The sequence below is a fragment of the Etheostoma cragini genome, chromosome 4 (genome assembly GCF_013103735.1).
Source record: "Etheostoma cragini isolate CJK2018 chromosome 4, CSU_Ecrag_1.0, whole genome shotgun sequence".
Classification (NCBI taxonomy): domain Eukaryota; kingdom Metazoa; phylum Chordata; class Actinopteri; order Perciformes; family Percidae; genus Etheostoma; species Etheostoma cragini.
Window position 1 is genome coordinate 8,222,862 of NC_048410.1, and position 18,339 is coordinate 8,241,200.

The 18,339-nt window shown below is 38.3% G+C and overlaps 1 long non-coding RNA gene across 1 annotated transcript; it reads left to right on the forward strand.

Annotated features, from left to right (window-relative positions):
• Positions 1 to 3,432: 3,432 nt before the first annotated feature.
• On the forward strand, positions 3,433 to 7,553 carry LOC117943666. Its single transcript, XR_004656407.1, has 3 exons — positions 3,433 to 3,461; positions 3,838 to 3,843; positions 7,466 to 7,553. It is a non-coding gene; the product is annotated as an uncharacterized LOC117943666 (long non-coding RNA).
• The last annotated feature ends 10,786 nt before the right edge of the window (positions 7,554 to 18,339 follow it).

The following is an 18,339-nucleotide window of genomic DNA, read 5'->3' on the forward strand; positions in this document are numbered from 1 at the left end:
ACAAGTAAGCCCTTACTCTGACTGCATAATTATTTAGTTTTGAGACAAGACAACTCATTATTTGCTACGTAAACTTAGGATTCATTGTCAGTGAGATGGCCATCACATCAAAAATTCATAAAATGACATCCCATTGTTAAAAAAAAACATAAATGGAATGCTTCTCTTCTAAGTTTCCTCTTTCGTGTTGTGACACTTACTACTGACGCAATTTCTTTAAAAGTTACAGGATAATGAGGCAGCTTCAGTGACAAAGGTTTAGCTTTGCATTTAACAAAATGTTTTTGTGCCTGAGATTCTTGTCTTAAACATAAATTATAATGAATACCAATCTCAAGGCTATCATTAGCGTTATTCTAAAAAGTAAATACTGAAGTTCAAGATAGAGTTATTTGTGAATGAGTCTAAATTTGCATTGCGTGCCAGCAAAAAGACTGGCAGCCGCCCAACAATAAAGCAAATCCCTTCACATGCTGCTACATTTCGCTCTGTTTCTTTACAAGCCTGGAGGATTTTAACGACTGGATTCTTAGGTGCTCTAAGAGTTACAGTTTGTCAGTGCGTTCTTCAATGAGCGCCTGGTGGGTTTTAATCCTGCATCTCTGAATAATTACTCCAGAGAATCTGACAGATGGCAAAAAGTCCGAAAGAATTTGGTCAGACTGGATTGTGTTGCTGTTTGGGTTAATAGAGAGGAGGAGAAATTTTAATTTTGTAAATACATTTTTTATATTATTGTTTCAAGGTACCTTTTTGAGGGACATGCACAGAATTTGTTTACAGTTATATAATAATCATCCTGTTTACTGTATTATTAAATCAGATGTAGCCACTCCTTGTTGCTGTTTACATGTATGTTTATTCTTATGCTTTGGCAACACAGATGTCATTTTTGTCATGCCAAAAAAGCAACATGAAATTGAAATTGAGCTAAAGAGAGGTTAAGAGAGAGAGAGAGAGATTTCCTTCACACACATGAGCACTTATTTCTGTACTAATATTTTAAATCATCCGACTGTGTTTTAGACAGACAGGTGGCTTTTAGGTATAACCTAGAAAACCATGGCCTAAATCCCTGGCTTATCATCTTTCAGAGATGCACTGACTCATGCATACAAACAAATACAAACACACGCACGCACACAGACACACACAGAATCACACACACACACACACACACACACACACATACACACAGCACAGATAGAGCACAGGAACATAGTTAACAAGATCCAAAGGACTGTATATGATGCCTGTTGTGCAAGTTTCAGGATAAAAAAAACCTTTCTGGGCATCGTTGTGAGCTCTTAAAACACCCTTTAGATTTTCTTTTCTTATTCCAGCGCCAGGAGACAGGAAAGGCCAGAAAATTATGCTCTAAACGTTTTTTCTGAGTGTACGACATCAATGTGACAGCTCCCTTTGGATGCTGTAGTTTTCTATAACTGTAAGCCCTCAGCCTGGAGTGGTGGAACGTCATTTCATAATCGCCGTTCCCTGTTTGTTCCGAACAACTTACTTTATGCTGTCAGTCAAACTAACTAAAAACTGTACTATGTGTCTGTAAGTCCTACTGGTTGGAGGGGTGGGGGTTGTCTCAAATGTGTCTCATTTCTTCTGTGTTGTTGTTTCTATCTATGTATGTTATAAATTAATAAAGAAAATATGAAAAATCAACCAAAAACCTAACTAACAAAATCAATAAATTTGGCCCTTATTTTGAAAACAGGGAGTTTTTTCAAAATACTACACACATTTAGCAAAACCATACACCCAGTTAGCAGAACATCTCAGACCCTTTTGCAAAATGAAACATATATTTGGACTGAACACAAAAATCAGTAGACTGAAAAACAAAATTGCTGAAAAAATGTGCAGAAAGAAATATATAGAAAAAGAAAGAGGCAAGAAAAATCATTAGGCAGCATCTGTCACACAGCTGGGTCTTCCATTGTTGTTTTAAAAAAGGTTCTCACCTGTGTTCTTTTCATAGTGCTTACTTTCTTATTGAAGTGGTAACAATTAACAGATTGCAGAAAACTGTGTTCAGTGCATTTAGGAAGTCTCATTTTGAATTGCAAAATGTGTGTAAAGCGGAAAACTTGTTTAGACTGGGTCAGTTATCAGGGTAAATTATTTCAGGAAGACCTAACTATTAATTGATGCACTCCTAAATCCATTCAGCGGTTATCCAAATACGTGTATAATTTATCATGCTCTGTATAACTGTTGCATACCTGCAACTAGTCTCTCCTGATTGAAACGTGTCTCAGTGTAAATCCTCCAGGAGGACCTCACTCTTAATCAATGCTCTAATTAACTCAAATCAGCTGGCGTTTTCCTTTCTGCTAAACCAATCACAATCGTTACACAAATGGCAAAGGCCCATCACAAAGTCACAACCCTGCTTTTAATCTGTTTCTCCCCTGTGCAGGCAGAGAGTGCAACCCTCCGCCTCCCTTTCGCCCTCTGTTCATCTACTCCTTCTGACCGGTCCGGAGCCTCTATCTGTCTGGTCTTCGGGCTCCTTTGTTGCCACCACCGGTTTCTAGATTTCATCTGGGGGTCTGATGGTTCTCTACCCCTATATAGATATACAAAAGATTCATGTAGTGATGGAGTCTAATAGCCAAAGACTTTGTACATTTGGTTTGAGCTGTACAATAAATCTGTGCCCTAAATCTTATTTCATATCTGCAAACATATCTCTCCTGATTGAATTATAGTCACATGTTTACCATTTCAAAACACTGCCAATCAAAATGACAACACATCAGCTAATTGGCCAATGTATGTGCCACTTTGCCAAACACCTCAATGGTTAATTGGTTACCACTTCAATCAGGAAGTGAGCACAAAAAGACCACAGGTGAGTACCTTTTTGAAAACAACAGTGGAAGACCCAGCTGTGCTGCAAAAAGTTGCTTAATTATTTTTCTTGCCTCTTTTTTCCCTTTACATCTTTTTTCTGCAATTTTCTTTTTCAGTTTACTGTGGACCAATGGAAATATATCTGCTGTGCATATGTTGCACAGACTTGTTTGGCAAAAAATAAAAAATAAATGTTTCAACAGCGTGTGTGTTTCTGCAAACATTTCTGTGCATGTGAACAATCTGAAGAACTATTTTAGTATTATGGCAAAGCATACTAAAGATGAGAGTGCTAGTCATTATGCCCAACAGTGTGTAGTTGGTTAGTGTGTATTGTTGTTGTGCCGTTTGGTGCAAAAGTTAGATTTTGATAATACGTAGTTTTGGTTAAAGTGCTTCATTTTGCAAGACATGAGGTATGAGGTATTTTGTATTTTGTGATTTGGGTGGGTGGTTTTGTAAATTGTGTTAAGTATTTTGATAAAACCAGCCTAATTTGCAAATTTACGTTTCAGCAATTGGAAAAAGCCTGATCTCACAGAATTCCCTGAAATTATCACAAACTGTTAACAGTGCATTACGTGGTGGTGGTACAGAATGTGTGAAAAATCTGTGTGGCCACCACAGAAAACAGTGCCAAAGTAAAGTCAGTAATGACGTAGCATAAAGTGCAACAATGGTAGCGAGTAGTATGAAAGCCCGAAAAATCACGTTGGGAGGTTGATTGGGGTGGTGGATGGGTCAAACAACACAGGACTTTCACCCAGGAGACCGGAGATTGTGTCCCCCTAACCCCAATCGTAAAATAAACCTCCTTCGCGCTGGCTGAATCCCGGAGAAACATACTGTATGATGTAAACATTCGTTCCTACCGAAACATTAGTTTCGAGAAAATGGAGGAAAAGTTTCATAATCGCCGTTGCTGGGTTTGCCTATTATTTATGATGTGATGTTGTTTGTGTATAGGGACCAGTTAACGTTACCTGCTGGTCATATTGTCTCTTAACAGTCCGCTCACAGTGAAGTCCTGCAGGGATCAACAGAGGTTAGAGTCTGGCTCGCTCTGCCTGCATTTTGCTGCGGTTCAGCAGCTAACGAGCAATTTAACTGTCAATAGACACCGCTGAGACCAACAAACAAATTCTGTCATTACATATGGAATTTATAAAATGTTTCTACTGTCAATGTATTGGCTGCCCTGAGCTTCTTTGCAGCTTAAGTCGGTGGCGGCGTGTACATACAGTTAATCCAACCCATTGTTTTTTTCCTAAACTAACACGTTCTTCCTTTTCCTAAAACCAACTCGTCCGTTGTATACGACCATCCTGTTCTTCTTTTCATAAACAGAACCCGTAGTTGTCCCGCCCACCAACAACCTTTTCCTTAACTTAAGGGGCTTAAGTGTTAGGATTTCAAGCACTGTTATAGACCATCCTAATTTTTATGTAGAACCACCTTGATCATTTTTTCAGTACGTTTAGTGTTTTGCAAATCAATGTGTATTAGTTTGCAAACGTGTTTTTTACGGAACGGATATGATTGTACAGCTGCCCGTATTGAAATAAGCACATAGCCAAACTATTATTTTAAAGGGCGCTCAAAGAACAGGCTACCCTACCTCTACACTGCCATTCAAGAATACAGTTTCTTTATTTCCATGTCCTCTGAATGTATTAACGGCTGCGAAGGTGAACCCTTTTGCTGAAACATGTAGCTAAAGTCTAAGCCTTTTAGCATAATATGTATGTGGGCACCTTTTGTTTATTCAACATTTTTAAAAGTCAGCCTGAGACAGTGTTTTTGAGCAATTTTGTAATAAATAATATTTAGAGTTGGGAACAGAAAGGCCACCATCCTCTCTTCTCCTCTGTAAAGTCGCGGCCGCTTGCCTTTCCAGATAAATTTGGATACTGCTGATTGGAATTTATGCCAGTAGCCAGCAGGACGGGAGCGAGGCAGCATAGAGCTCACAAAATTGAGCCTGGGTTAAACGTTCATTTTAACCAGTAAGATACGGGCTTGAATCGACATTGGGTGACCTATCCATTTTTCCACATCCTTCAAAACACTGTTCAGAGCAACATAATGGTTTTGTTTAATGATCTGGTTTAAGCAAGGGAAGATCTCAATGCCTACATATTTAAACTGCTTAACAATTGGGATCTAGGCAGAGATGGTTGAGTTGCTGCCAGAATCATTTAAATGAAGTTGTGCAGACATTGACCACTTAATGTTTAAGCCTGATAAGCTTCCATACTTCTCACATAATGGTAGAAGGTGAGGAAGAGATTGAGAGGGGTTCTCTAAAAAGACCAAAACATAGTCCGCAAATGATGAAAGATGATACTGTGAACTATGAATGCATATTGGTGACACAGTAATTGATTGGTGAATGGCTTGAGCAAGCGGCTCAAGAGAGAGGAAAAATAGTGCAGGAGTTGAGGGGCAACCATGATGGAAGGAACCATCTAGAGACTGGAAATAAAGAGGAGGATGTGCGTCCGTGCGTTTTACAAACACCCATCACCTCTAAGTCTGACCATAGGTCTTTCTATAGACAATTTGTCACAACAATTAAATAAATGCAAAACAGGATGTATGATAGGCTATACTCTCATTAATAACCTTATGTATGCAGATGATTTGGTAATCATTTGCCCATATAGTGCAAGGTTTAAACAACTTTTGAAGGTTTGTTCTCAGTACGGTGTGGATTTTGATATCAAATAAATTGCTAATAAGAGCAATATTATGATTGTTAGAAGAAAAGACTTTACTTTTTAAAGATTTCTCTTTATCTGGTACTGCCCTTAAAGTATGTGATGAGATTAAATACAGTATCTTGGCCATCATATTGTTAATGATTCATCAGATGACAAGGACAACAACAGACAGTGTCGCAAGTGGAAATGCTCAGGCTAATGTACTTGCATGTAAATTTGGCACGTGTTCTGCTAACGTTAAGGTTACTTTATTCAAAACATTCTGTACACTACTATATCCTGCCCAGCTATAGCAGTCTTACAGAAGAAAAAAACACACGCAGAGACTGAATATAGCGTAAAATGATGGCATGAGACAGCTTCTAAAACAACCAAGATGTTGTAGTGCTGGTCAAATGTTTGTTAGTGTTGGTGTGCCTACCTGTTCTGCCTTAATAACAAACCTTATTTGTTGATACATGTGTAGAATGCTTGTCTCAAAAAAGAGTTTTACACAAGCTTCAGCCCACGATGATTTTAGCTCTGTCAGGCATACGTCTACACTGTGGAGACATTGTCACTCTTGTTCGTATATGACAGGATAAGGTTGGGACCTTTTATCATTTTAAATGAATTTTACTGTATATTTATTGCTATGTTTATAAATGTTATGAATTTCAATTTAATGTATTATGGACCTTCCCTTTGTGTCCAGAATAAAGTCATTATTATTATATTATTATTGATACCATATCAATGGAAAGAACTTTGTGGACGTAATGGTGACAAAGGCCTGCATAAGTCATTGTTGAATAAAACTATTTATTTCACAGGATCTACTGTTTAGGAATAGTTTTTTACTTTCCTACCAAAAGTTATTGTTTGTTTTTGTTTTTCCTCATGCCTCCACCAAAATTTTTTTTCCTGTCTGCTAGCTAAAAGCCTTTGAGTGCTGCAAACCACTCTTTTCCCATTGCTGAAAATCCAATATGGACTGTATAACATTTTGTCTTGCTCTGTGCTCAAAGGGCCTCATCGAGGTCAAGAAACACGACTTTTAAGTGTAAAACTTTGAACAGCTTCAATCTCAGATCTCACTCTGTGCCTTGGGCCTGTTCTAGATAAGCTCTTGATGAGACCAAGGGAGACACGATGAAAGAATGAAGAAAGTGGGCTCCAGAATTCCCAGTGCGAGGCAGCCCTGTGTTCAACCTGTAACATTCCATGTTTTCAACTTCTTATTGACAGATGCCCTATTTATTCCTAAGGCTGCGAGACAATAGGTAACAGAAAATATTACTTGTTGCTAAGGGAGTTCTTTATGGGCATTAATTACTTTTGGATGGCAAAAAGAAGTAGCGGCAGTGTGCACATCCCCACCATTGAGGTGCAGGGCAAAAAAAGGGCTGGATACAACTGTAAAAATGAACAAAATGCCTGCCCTCTGCTAATACTCCCATATATTTATTGTGCTGCAACGTTTCACTATGTCCACTGTGCACACAGACGATGAAAAGATGGCCAAAAGACTAACTCATAAAATAACATTATGTACTAAACTATCCCACATTGACACAATATGTCCCGACAGACCAATCCCTCACAAAAATCACAAGAAAAGACACAAAAGAAAAGGCTTTATATCAAATTCTTCATTCAAGCTGTTTGGAGACATTGTATTGAGGTAATAAATCCAAAAAGTTTCTCTCTGAAGAACGTTTCTACCGTGATCGCACTTGGGGTTTCTTAACAAATTCCCCCCCAACATGTCTCAATGCGCTAACATCGTGACTAAAAATGGGCAGCCACGGGGCTGTGCTCATCCCCCGGTCTAATGCTGCTACTATGTTCACAGATCCTCGTGCACAATGTATTACATGGTGGTGGCACAGAACGTGTGAAAATTCCGTGTAGCCACCACGGAAAACAAAGCCAATGCAAAGTCAATGAGAAGATGACGTAGCATTACGAGCAACTATTGTGGCGACTAGTATGAAAGCCCAAAAACTGAAAAAAAAGTTGCTTTCTTCTTTTCCTTAACACATTCTTACTGTTTTTCCCACGTGTCACGGATCCGTAAGCCCACCCACAACCTTTTCCTAAACCCAAGCATCCCGTTCTTCCTGTGTGTCACTCCTAATTTCCACCAGTTGCAGAATGGTTGCGGATCGGCTCCGCTGCGTGTCGGCTCTGTGCTCTGCCATCCGTCAATACCCACCTGTTCCGGATATTTTGTAGAACGGCTGCAGCCATGACTGACAGCTAAAGTCACGAGGACACACGAGAGCTTGCAAATTCATGTAGAATAGAACCACAAAACCAACAGCAGTTTGTTTCCATCCAGAGGAATAGAAAACAAACAAATCTGGGCTGTGTTTTCAAGGTGTAGCGCAGGGAAACATGGTCTGCCTTTAGCATGGTCTATTTTATTTTAAAAATTAATCTGATGTTTTATTTTGTTTCTGTGCTCAACCATCTGTCCCGCATGATCTGCGGAGCTCTCCAGCGTCCGGCAAAAATAGAAGCTCTGCGTATCTGCTCCAGAGGGCTGTCAGAACGCAGCCGTTCCGCAGCTGTTCCACAGTCAGTGAAAACACACACATTGACTTTAATGAAACTGATCTGTTCCAGAGCGGATCCGCAGCCGTTCTGCACCCTTAACTTAAGGGGCCGTGATTATTTCAAGGAATTCTTCCATGGGCCCATCACATATTTTTTGATCAGGTTGGCCACACGTGCAATTTCCATCTGGCAAAAGCTGATCAATGGTCGATTATTTATATGTTGCAGGGACTCCCATCAATAATTTATGAGATGCAGGGGACATCTTGTACTACACAATATTTTGTGTGATAAGAACAGTCATTGACCTGGTTCTTTTCTTTGAAGTCCTCATCATCATTTACATCTTGTTTTCAGGGGGATTTTTTTCAAGGTAAATAGTTATATTTGGATTTATTTTTAAATTAGGGAACGCCAAGTTGTTTTTGTTTTTGTTATGTTTACACAGCATCTTGCCTCTTGAGCTAATATTAACATGGGTAGTTTCATTGCAAAGGCATGTGAAATTGCTTCTATCTTTCCATCAAAGTCAGAAATGCGGTTCATCTATTATTCATCACTGCTACAGACTTTCAAGACAACTTCCAGTAAAAGATTTCCTTTTGTTTCCACTTTGCAACCAACACTGTGCACCTTGAGAGCTCTGGAACAGCAAAAAGAATATAGACTTGTTGGTTACACTTTAATTGAAGCTATTTAGGCAAAAGTGACACGACACTGTCATGAACGTGTCATTGTTATAGCCTCCATTTAAAGGAACAAACCAAGGTTAAAAAGGGATTGGAGGATGCAACACATAAAAAGGATGCCACACACAAGGTTAATAATTAACCAACAAGCTTTATTAAATAATGCCAAAAATATTCCCAAAAGTATCAAACAAAGATAAACAAAAAAGGATTGGACACCCTGGCCAAAAAAGAACAAAAGGTGTGAAGACACTGGACCAACTTGCAATGGGCCGTCGCTCCCCATGTCTTCTATTAAATTACCTAGAATGGGTAAACTAATCCTAGAACAAACAAAAGATATGAATAACTGAACTACCAGTAATCTTCAGCCCAATCTAACACAATAAACTAAAATAGCAAAACTCCAGCACCTGAGCGTGCATGGAGGTTGGGAAACACAAACCTTGTGGAGAAAAAATGTGAGGAGAGTGTGAGGAGGAGGAGTGTGCTGCTGTTATACTCTCCATGTGCCTCTGTCCCTTCACTTTCTCGATTCTTATCACCTCCCCCACTCTACCTGGACACTGATTATGCTCAGGTGTTCAACAGGCAAATAGAGGAGGACACAATGAGGAAACGGAAAGAAAGAGACAGAAAACAAGATACACACAGAGGCACATGTAACATCATGAACATTATAAACAAGTCACAAACCTTAACAACGTAGCGCTTCTTTTGTGTCATTCAGGTTTTGTCATAACACGTTATGGTTATTGTTATGGTTAGGGTTCATGACACATGAGCCAGGGAGCCTTGAGAGCGGCTTATGTCAACATCTTTCTGGGGTTAAGAGAAAAGACATTTATAGCTGTGTGGGGGCCAGTGGGGCACAAAGTCTTTAAATAAGCCATTTGTCCTGCAGCACAGTGCATAACACTAACCATCACCTTTAAATGCACACCACTGTGTACAACATTTAATACAACTGTGTTTCTGCAGTCGAGATCCATAAAGGTGCAGGTAATGTTAATAAGTAGTGCAGCTCCCCTAATGATCTCTCTGGAGGCACCTTATCTTGTGCCAAAACTTATTTTTCAACTTTTCAATTGCTTCATGTAGCAGTGCAGTGTTGAGCCCCTTCATAGAGTGTGAGGAAAGTGGAAACAGTTTTTCTTTGTTTTGTTTTTTTAACTGAACTGCTCAGTTTACACCGTTTGAGAAGAAATGGGCTGCAAAGACCACTGAAACACTACTCCTCAACAATAATCAAGCTGTTTTTTATTAAGACCACTACTTCAAAATTGGATATGACCAAACACGCGTACTGTAGGTAACATCACACAAAAATTAGTGTTATAATTTTATGAAGTAACGTGACAATAATCTCTTTATCACTTGGATCAATGTGGACATTTGGACCAGCAGTGTTAATTTGTTCCTGCAACAACAAGTGCTAATCTGGCAGTTATAAAACATGTTACCTGCTTTGATGAAACACTTGATATTCAAGTGGTTCAACATTGTTACCTAAAAGCGAGACTATGTCCCTTTCCCTGAAAAGTGCAGGATAATGGTCAATAGTAAGCTATAGTGCAACAGTAGCACAACTAATGGTCATAAAGTCTGTGAGTTGACTGAAATGCTAATTTCCAATGCCTAGCACTAGAATAGCCTTTAAATTCCCACACAATAAACCATGTGGTGCATTTTGTTGACCCTGTAGGAACAGCAGTATGACTTGGTGGCATATTAATATTTATACAGTATATTCACATACAGACACAGACATAGCTATCATAAGCCAGCATAAGCTACTGGTCACACCAGACCAAGTAAGGCCGTAGAAGCACTTGAATTAAAAGTGATAAACCTGAGGAGAACACTCTGCTTCTTGTAGGTTTGATTAAATCCCCGCCAGTAAGGTGAGCATCTGCTCTCATAAAACACAATCAGAAAAGGAGAAAAGTAATCTTGGTGATGTAGCCTGCTAACTTGAAAGGAACCCCTGCAGCAAATTGATAGATAACTTGAGGCTGAATCCAGTTTTAAAGATCTGTTATTTGTCTGGACAAAGAGCATTCAATTAATACTGTTGGCTGGGCTTTTTCCCAACATGCAACACAGTAAAAGAAGGATTACTAACAAACTGTGACAGTAATGAGAAAATATGGTCCTTATAGTTCAATAAGATAAACGTAATTTAAAAACTAATTTAAACATTCAAATTTTAACATCAAATCAATGGAAACATCAATTTATAATGTCTATGTGTCTTTTTAGCCATGCTAGCAGCAAGCTCTGTGGATAGCAATATTCCTCTCTCTGTTAGTTTAGTCCACCACGTTTGGATAGGTTACCATGGCATTTTGATAGACATTCATGTTCCCCAGAAAAGAAGACCTACTGACTTTGATGGTTGCCTGTCTTTTCCTCTAGCGCCACAATGAGGTTGACATGTGTGCGTTTTAGTAAAATTTCAACAATTTAACTGATTATAATAAAATTTAGTACACACATAACCATTTATTCAGAAATGTTACTTGGCGATCCCCTGGCTTTTCCCCAAGCACTGTCATCATGTCATACTTTTAAGTTGTCTAGTACTTTGGTTTATAACCAAATACCTGCAAAACTAATGATGTTCTCATCCACTGTACTTTGTACTTAGGGATAATTAACAGCAAATGTTGGCATGACCAAACTAAGATGGTGAATATGATCAACATTTTACCTGCTAAACACTGGCATGTCAGTATAGTCACTGCATTCTAATCTTAGCATTTAGCGTATTCACATGAAGAATGGCAGCATCGGTGGTTTTAGTCAGTGCCCCAAAGTGTCATGTTTTATAACCAGGAACCTCTGAAAGCACAGAAAATGGCCTTGAGAGAAGAATGTCCTTCTGTTTAGAAGAAGGCAGTACTGGAAGGAGAAAAGCTGAATTTATACTTTCCACGTCCAAAGCATTAAGAGTTTATTATAGCAACCAACATGATAGATAGATTGATTAATATAGCTTTACACAAGTACAGAGAAAAAGGGAAATGAAAATAGGCCATTACAGACTGATGGCGTTTTTCCACCACATGGCACCTCCTTCACTTGCCGCTACTTGCCTTTCTGGGTTCCTGGTACCTGCTAAAAGGTACTTCTGGGGTTCCAAGCAAACTGAGGCAATATAACCAAAGGTAGGAAGTTGGAAGGAATTAACTTGTTTTGGTGGAATATGTGTAAGTTCAAAACTTGTTTTAGTCATCTAACAGAAAACTCAGATTGGACAGATAGTCCAGCTGGCCATCTGGATTTTCCCTGCAGAGATCTGAGAAGAGTTAAAGAGCAGACATGAGGCAGAATTTCCGGCGGCAACGGAGCAATCCCGGAAGTGGAACGACACATCCAGAGGGTCCTCACCTAGAACAAAACCATGGGGGTGGATTGTGCAAGCAGCTCATAACATACAAAAGTATTTCTTGTTAGGCAGCAAACTTTCGTGGCTGTAATTATCGCAAATGCAAACGAGGATAGTTGTTTTATGCGACTCATTTTAGGTCAATTCCTGGTGTTTTACCAATTCACCAAGTCATTTTGTTGCCTAAACTTAATGAGTTCCATTTCACAACGTTTACTACTTGTTTAACTGCTGCCATTACAAAAGATAAACATGATTATGGTCACATTAGTAAATCGCCACCATGTGGCAGTAAATAGAACAGTTGTGTAGGTAATTTTGCTTTTACAGGCTTTGTGACTTGAATGGTACTTTTATCTGTTTGAATCTATTTTATACGTAATGGCATCATCTAAAACTTTATTTTAAAGAGTTAATATTGTATTATTATTGTATTAGTATACTTATTCTCTCCTGCTGCTCTTTTTTAATAATGAAAAACTTGTAATTTGTTATTAATTGATATTATCATTCTTGGTCTGCCATCCTATTATTGTCTTGTTATAATAACAACAATAACAATAACATTAATAATTGTATTTATATAGCACTTTGTAAAAACTAAGTTGCAAAGTGCTATATAAATACAATTATTAATATTATTGTTATAATTATTAGTAATATTATTATTAATTTGATTATTATTATTATTATTATTATTATTATTATTATTATTATTATTATTATTACTATTTCAGGAGTCTTTGACTTACAATGTAATTTAGGTATGAGGATGTTGGCATATCACATGCTGAAGGGATTTGGTGTGTAGACAAAGGCTAATCCAGTGTAATTACTGTGAGAGCTCTCAGTCAGATGGTGCTCATCTGATACAATAATGGCCCTTTAAATCAAGATTTTTACGCATTGGACAATTTATGATCATTGTTGCTTAAATTTATTTTAAAAACGAACAAATCCTTAAACAGTCTCAAGATAAAAGTCTATTTGCACATTGTTAGCGCATCATCTGCAGTCATAATAATGAAAAAGCATTTGGAGATTACACAGGGAAATGTGACTGAAATACTCCCTGGGATTGAACATCAGACAGGCTATTTGTGGACCTGGAAGGAAAGATGTGGCCCAGTTCCATGTTAACCTTCTATTTTTTAGGTTCCTGCAATCAGCCGCTGTACAGATGGTGTCCTGGCACACTGTCATTTGAAACTTTTTCAAGAGATGAACGGTATTTTTATCTCCCATTAGGCCAACAAAAACACATGCTGACCTACATGCATTGTATTTGTCCGACTCTGGCTCAGCAGAGAATTATAATTACAATTTTGAGTTTGAGCAATAGGATTAATTTAGTGATTATTCCTGTTTTCTCAGTGTTTCATGAAGAAGTAAGTTATGTGTCTTTAAAACATTATCACTTTGATTTAAAATGGTCTGTTTTTAACTCAACATGAATTTAGCAGCATTTGCAGACATAAATGTCCACCAGTCATGAATTGAATTTAAGATGCTTATTTCAGGAATTCACAGAGTGAGACTGATCGTGTCTGGCAGCTGAGCTTGTCGGATTTATGTAGTCTGAAAATTGATGGAAATTTAGGGTAATCTTATTTTTGATCTTCAAGTTAACACAAGCAAATTGGTCACAAATTTTAAAACTTAAAAAAAAGCAGTAGACAAGTATAATCATAGCAATGCATCATAAGATGATGACATCAGAAAATAAGTCAGACATACAGTACATGATGAATGTTAATGTGTCACATGTTGAAAACAGTTGAAGGCTCACACAGATGCTCAAATTATTAACTATTTATAGAACTGTTGACACAAAACAAGTGTCTGCTCTTAACGGTTTATGGCGTCTGGATCCCCTTAAGAAAGTCAGAAATAGCCCATGAAAGAGAAAGGATTATTGGCTGTCCCCTTTATGTGCAATGGTTAAAATGAATAGATCTTTCATATTTACTCTCCCCTCCACAATGAGGCAGAGTGATTAAATTGGGGGGACAATGTTGGCTTGACCAAGGTGACCTTGTTCATCGAATGCCCAGATATTTCTACAAAATGTGATCTACGAAGGCACAATAAGGAAAAATTCTCATTTCATCTACTGAGACGGAGCCTGGCTGCATACTGACGACAGTTAGGTCAAGTTCAAAAGCAAACACAAAGTATTTGTACTTTCAGAAACCGTGCTTCTGAAAGCTTCCAGCAACCCTTTGCTAAAACCATAACAAGTTTACACGCCAATAATACATCAGTGTTCTGTTTAAAGCTTGCTGCGCTGTCCCCAAGAGGCTAAAAACCAGATAATACAGTTTTAAATACTAACAAACACTGTATTCTGAGTTAAACATTCTTACCATTTGTAAAATCAACATAATATTGCATTTACGTTTCCTGTGAGACTTTTTGTTGTTGTTGACTTTATGGTTTCTCCCCTTATGGTTATTATTGTGTCATCAGGATTTATTTGAATAAATTAGTCCAGTCCAGTTTTGCAGACTAACCTAGAAATCAGCATCAGCTCAGCGCACTCAATTCCAGTAGATTTAGTGCTTTGGGGTTTTACATAAAGACAGCTCTGTAGCATATTAACCTTATGATATACACCCATTAGGTTCAAAATGATAATCATAATTGTCTCCACAAAAGATAACACTGCTTATACTTTTACAGTTGAGATATCAATGCAAGTAATTACATTCACAGTAAGTGGGCACAGTGAGTGGGCTCATGTGAACTATAAACATTATTTCAATATAAATTGAAAATCCTGCAGAAATGCTTTGGGAATCAGGTGACAATAGCCATGGTACAAATATTTCTGGGTATAAGGGCTACGGATCGAGATATTCTATTTCAGTGCACATTCGAGCCCTCTTACATACAGTGTGTTAGCAGCTACAATCCACCTGTTTCACGCCCCACTGCATAAAATACAACACAATGACAGAGGAATCCTGTTCCTGCACTTCAATTATTGAGCTACTTATGTGGTGCTAGACTGCTACTCAAGAATTTAAATGGTTCTGGTTAACAATTATTTTCCTCCTTTGGATCCAAGGTTTCAGCTTTTTATACTCTTTTACGCGTCTACAACTGTTTACCACTTTACTGACTCAGTAAATCATGTGACATCAACAGGTGAATCCGGAACTCAGTGTTTCCATGAGTTCAAGTGATGATTAAGGTCCTGCAGTAAAATAATGTGATACCAAACAAAGTCGGTCATAGTGTGTGGCTGGCAAGAAAAACAACAGAGAAGGAGCTATGATCCTAGGATGATGGTTACATTGATTCGGTGTTAACCTTGTTGGCATTCATATGAATGATTTTTTTAATAACGTACATGTTACCACAACTATGTTTCCTTAATAAGGACACGGATGGACAAGTCAATCAAAATACCAAATAAGCACTTTTTGTATCCGCTATTAGGGGCAGTCAGCACTCAGTAATTCTTTGTCACAGGATGACAGTGTTTGTGGGATGCTTTGCAATGCAGTTTTTCATTACTTTATTTGCTGTAAAGTAGTTATGAATTGCCAAGGTTTGTCGGAATGTTCACAGATACATTTTAGTATCTTCTTCTGAAATTGTTTATATTGAAATTTTATGAGGGACTTAGCACCATCATATGCCCAGCTTGTGAAGCCACAAGGAAGGAGAGGAATAAGCTAGTGATTTCCAAGGTAGTCAGGACAGAGGAGAACTATCACATCAAAAGCCCTTAGCAAATGCCAGCAAGTATGCCCAACATCGATTAGAGCACCTTAACAGTTAAAAAATCAACTTGTCAGTGTCTTCAGGTGGACAAACTGTGATGGTTTTCTAAAATACCTGAAACAATCTAGAAAAGTTTGTACTGCAACATATTTACTCATCTGTTAAGTATTGGCTTATCTGTACCGATTTAGCTGTCTGGTCTATGGACACAATATCTGACAAATCTGGCAAATTTACAGTATATCACTTGTAATTTAAACTGTGCTATGCCTCCTCTACTGCAGGTTTGCTGTGATGTTATGAACTTTTCCATGTCACAGAGGTAAAAGCACAATTTCCACACCACAAATCACAGTCATGTGTTACATTTACTAACATCCTTTTGAGAATGTGACACTAAGATCAGGTACACCTTAAAGTCAACACAGGACACACACAGAGTACAGACACTCACACACACTTCAATCAAATACTGGGTGGTTCAGTCTTGCATGGACATTTAAGAAAAAAGGCAACATCGCCAAATTTCATCCATCACTGCACCTCAGTAGTTTGAGTGAAAGAAAGTAAAACAAAAAAAAGTATTAAAAAACAGAACCCGCTTTAAGATTGAGACTTGAAAATACAGTGTAATTTGTTTGATTGACAAACAGCAGAGTCAATTCTCATCACACTGTCTATTTCACTGTCCATTTCTGTCAACGTCACACAAGTGTGGTCCTCAAGTGAGCTTTATAAGCCTGACTTTGACATGCGGGTCCCTTTTGGCGTTTTTCCACTACATTGTACTTCCTCGACTCTACTTGTCTTTTTTGGTTTTCCATTACGAAAAACGTTCCTAGTAACTGCCAACAGGTACTTTTTTAACTTTTTTTAAAACTTTTTGTTTTTGTTTTTGCTGCCACCAGCTTCTTTTGAAACAAAATTAGTCAGCTGGCTGTGGCAACAACCACATGCTAACAATCAAAAACAACACACCTTTGACGTTCTGTGTGTGTTTTGCGTTAGGTCACCGCAGTCTCCTGCTATGACGACCCGCCATGCTCGCATCATGCATGAGGCGGTACTATCTGCAGTGGCAACAGGAGGACAGGGCACTGTGGCCAAAGTTGAGTCAAGCTGAGTCGAGCCGAGTCGAGCAGGTACCATATAATGGAAAAATGCCATCTGAGACATGTGACTAACCCGGAAAAACTATTCTGTCCTCATTCATAATGCAGAATAGATTGAATGTCCGCGGAAAAAAACTGACTGTCTTGTTCAATCACCTCTATGCCTTAAAACATCAGGTGTGAGATGGCTCAGCTGAATGTTTCCCTCCTGAAGCTACTCTACAAAGAGAGAGGAGAAATTGCATCGCTGAGTCAGGTGCATTCGGCATACCAAGTGGAGCCACACAGGCTTTCTGAGATTCTCACAGCAGCTGCTCATCTGCTCAACAATGGGGCTCATGGTAAAGCTTCTTCATAAACAAGGTGGTACATTTTGCAAGTATTTTACATGTTAGACAGATTAGCTGAGATTCTCCTGCAGTTTTTTTGACTACACACCACGGTGTTCATGGCCCCCTGGGTAGATTCTTTCATTATAGTAGGTCTTGGTCTTTACCTTTACTTTGTGGGTGTTATTGCCTGTTGGATGTTTTGAATTGATCCTTCCCAGTCAGAAATTAATTTCTGCTGCTTGACTCAGCTTTTCCCCTCGATCAGCTGATGGTCAGAGGGTGAGGTTTGGTCTATGCTAGCTTTGTTATATTAACAGTATATGTGTATGTATATATATATATATATATATATATATATATATATATATATATATATATATATATATATGTGTATGTAAATTTGGGTCCCAGAATGACATTTATGTGCTTTTTACAACCAGCGCCACTGTTTTTTGAATTGCCTTCTTTCTACACGTGCATAGCAACTATGGTATAGTTAGGTTAAGGACAAATTATGGTTATATAATAACATATGGTTAATGTTTGGTTTGGGTTCTAAAACACTTGGACATGAATGCCATTACCCTCCATGGGTACCACTCCAACCTCCACACCGTTAAGCTCGATTCAAGCTCAATTCATGCTTGCCACATCCGCGTACAAGGGTTGGGTCTGCACAAAATACAGTACATGACCATGTCCACAGAGGTCCATGCAGACATTACCTGTCTTTGGTCCTACTGTGGTCACACAACATTTTCTTTGTTTGACATTTTCAGTCAATTTCAACAAAGTTGTACTTCCTCTTGAAATCTGCATTGTAAATGTGCATTTTATTTTCTGGTGTGTGAAACTCATCTAATTATGCAGACCCCTGATTGTACAAACCATGACTTTTCAAGTAGGTGCATAAATGGAGCACTACTTTCTGCACTGGCACTAAAGCAT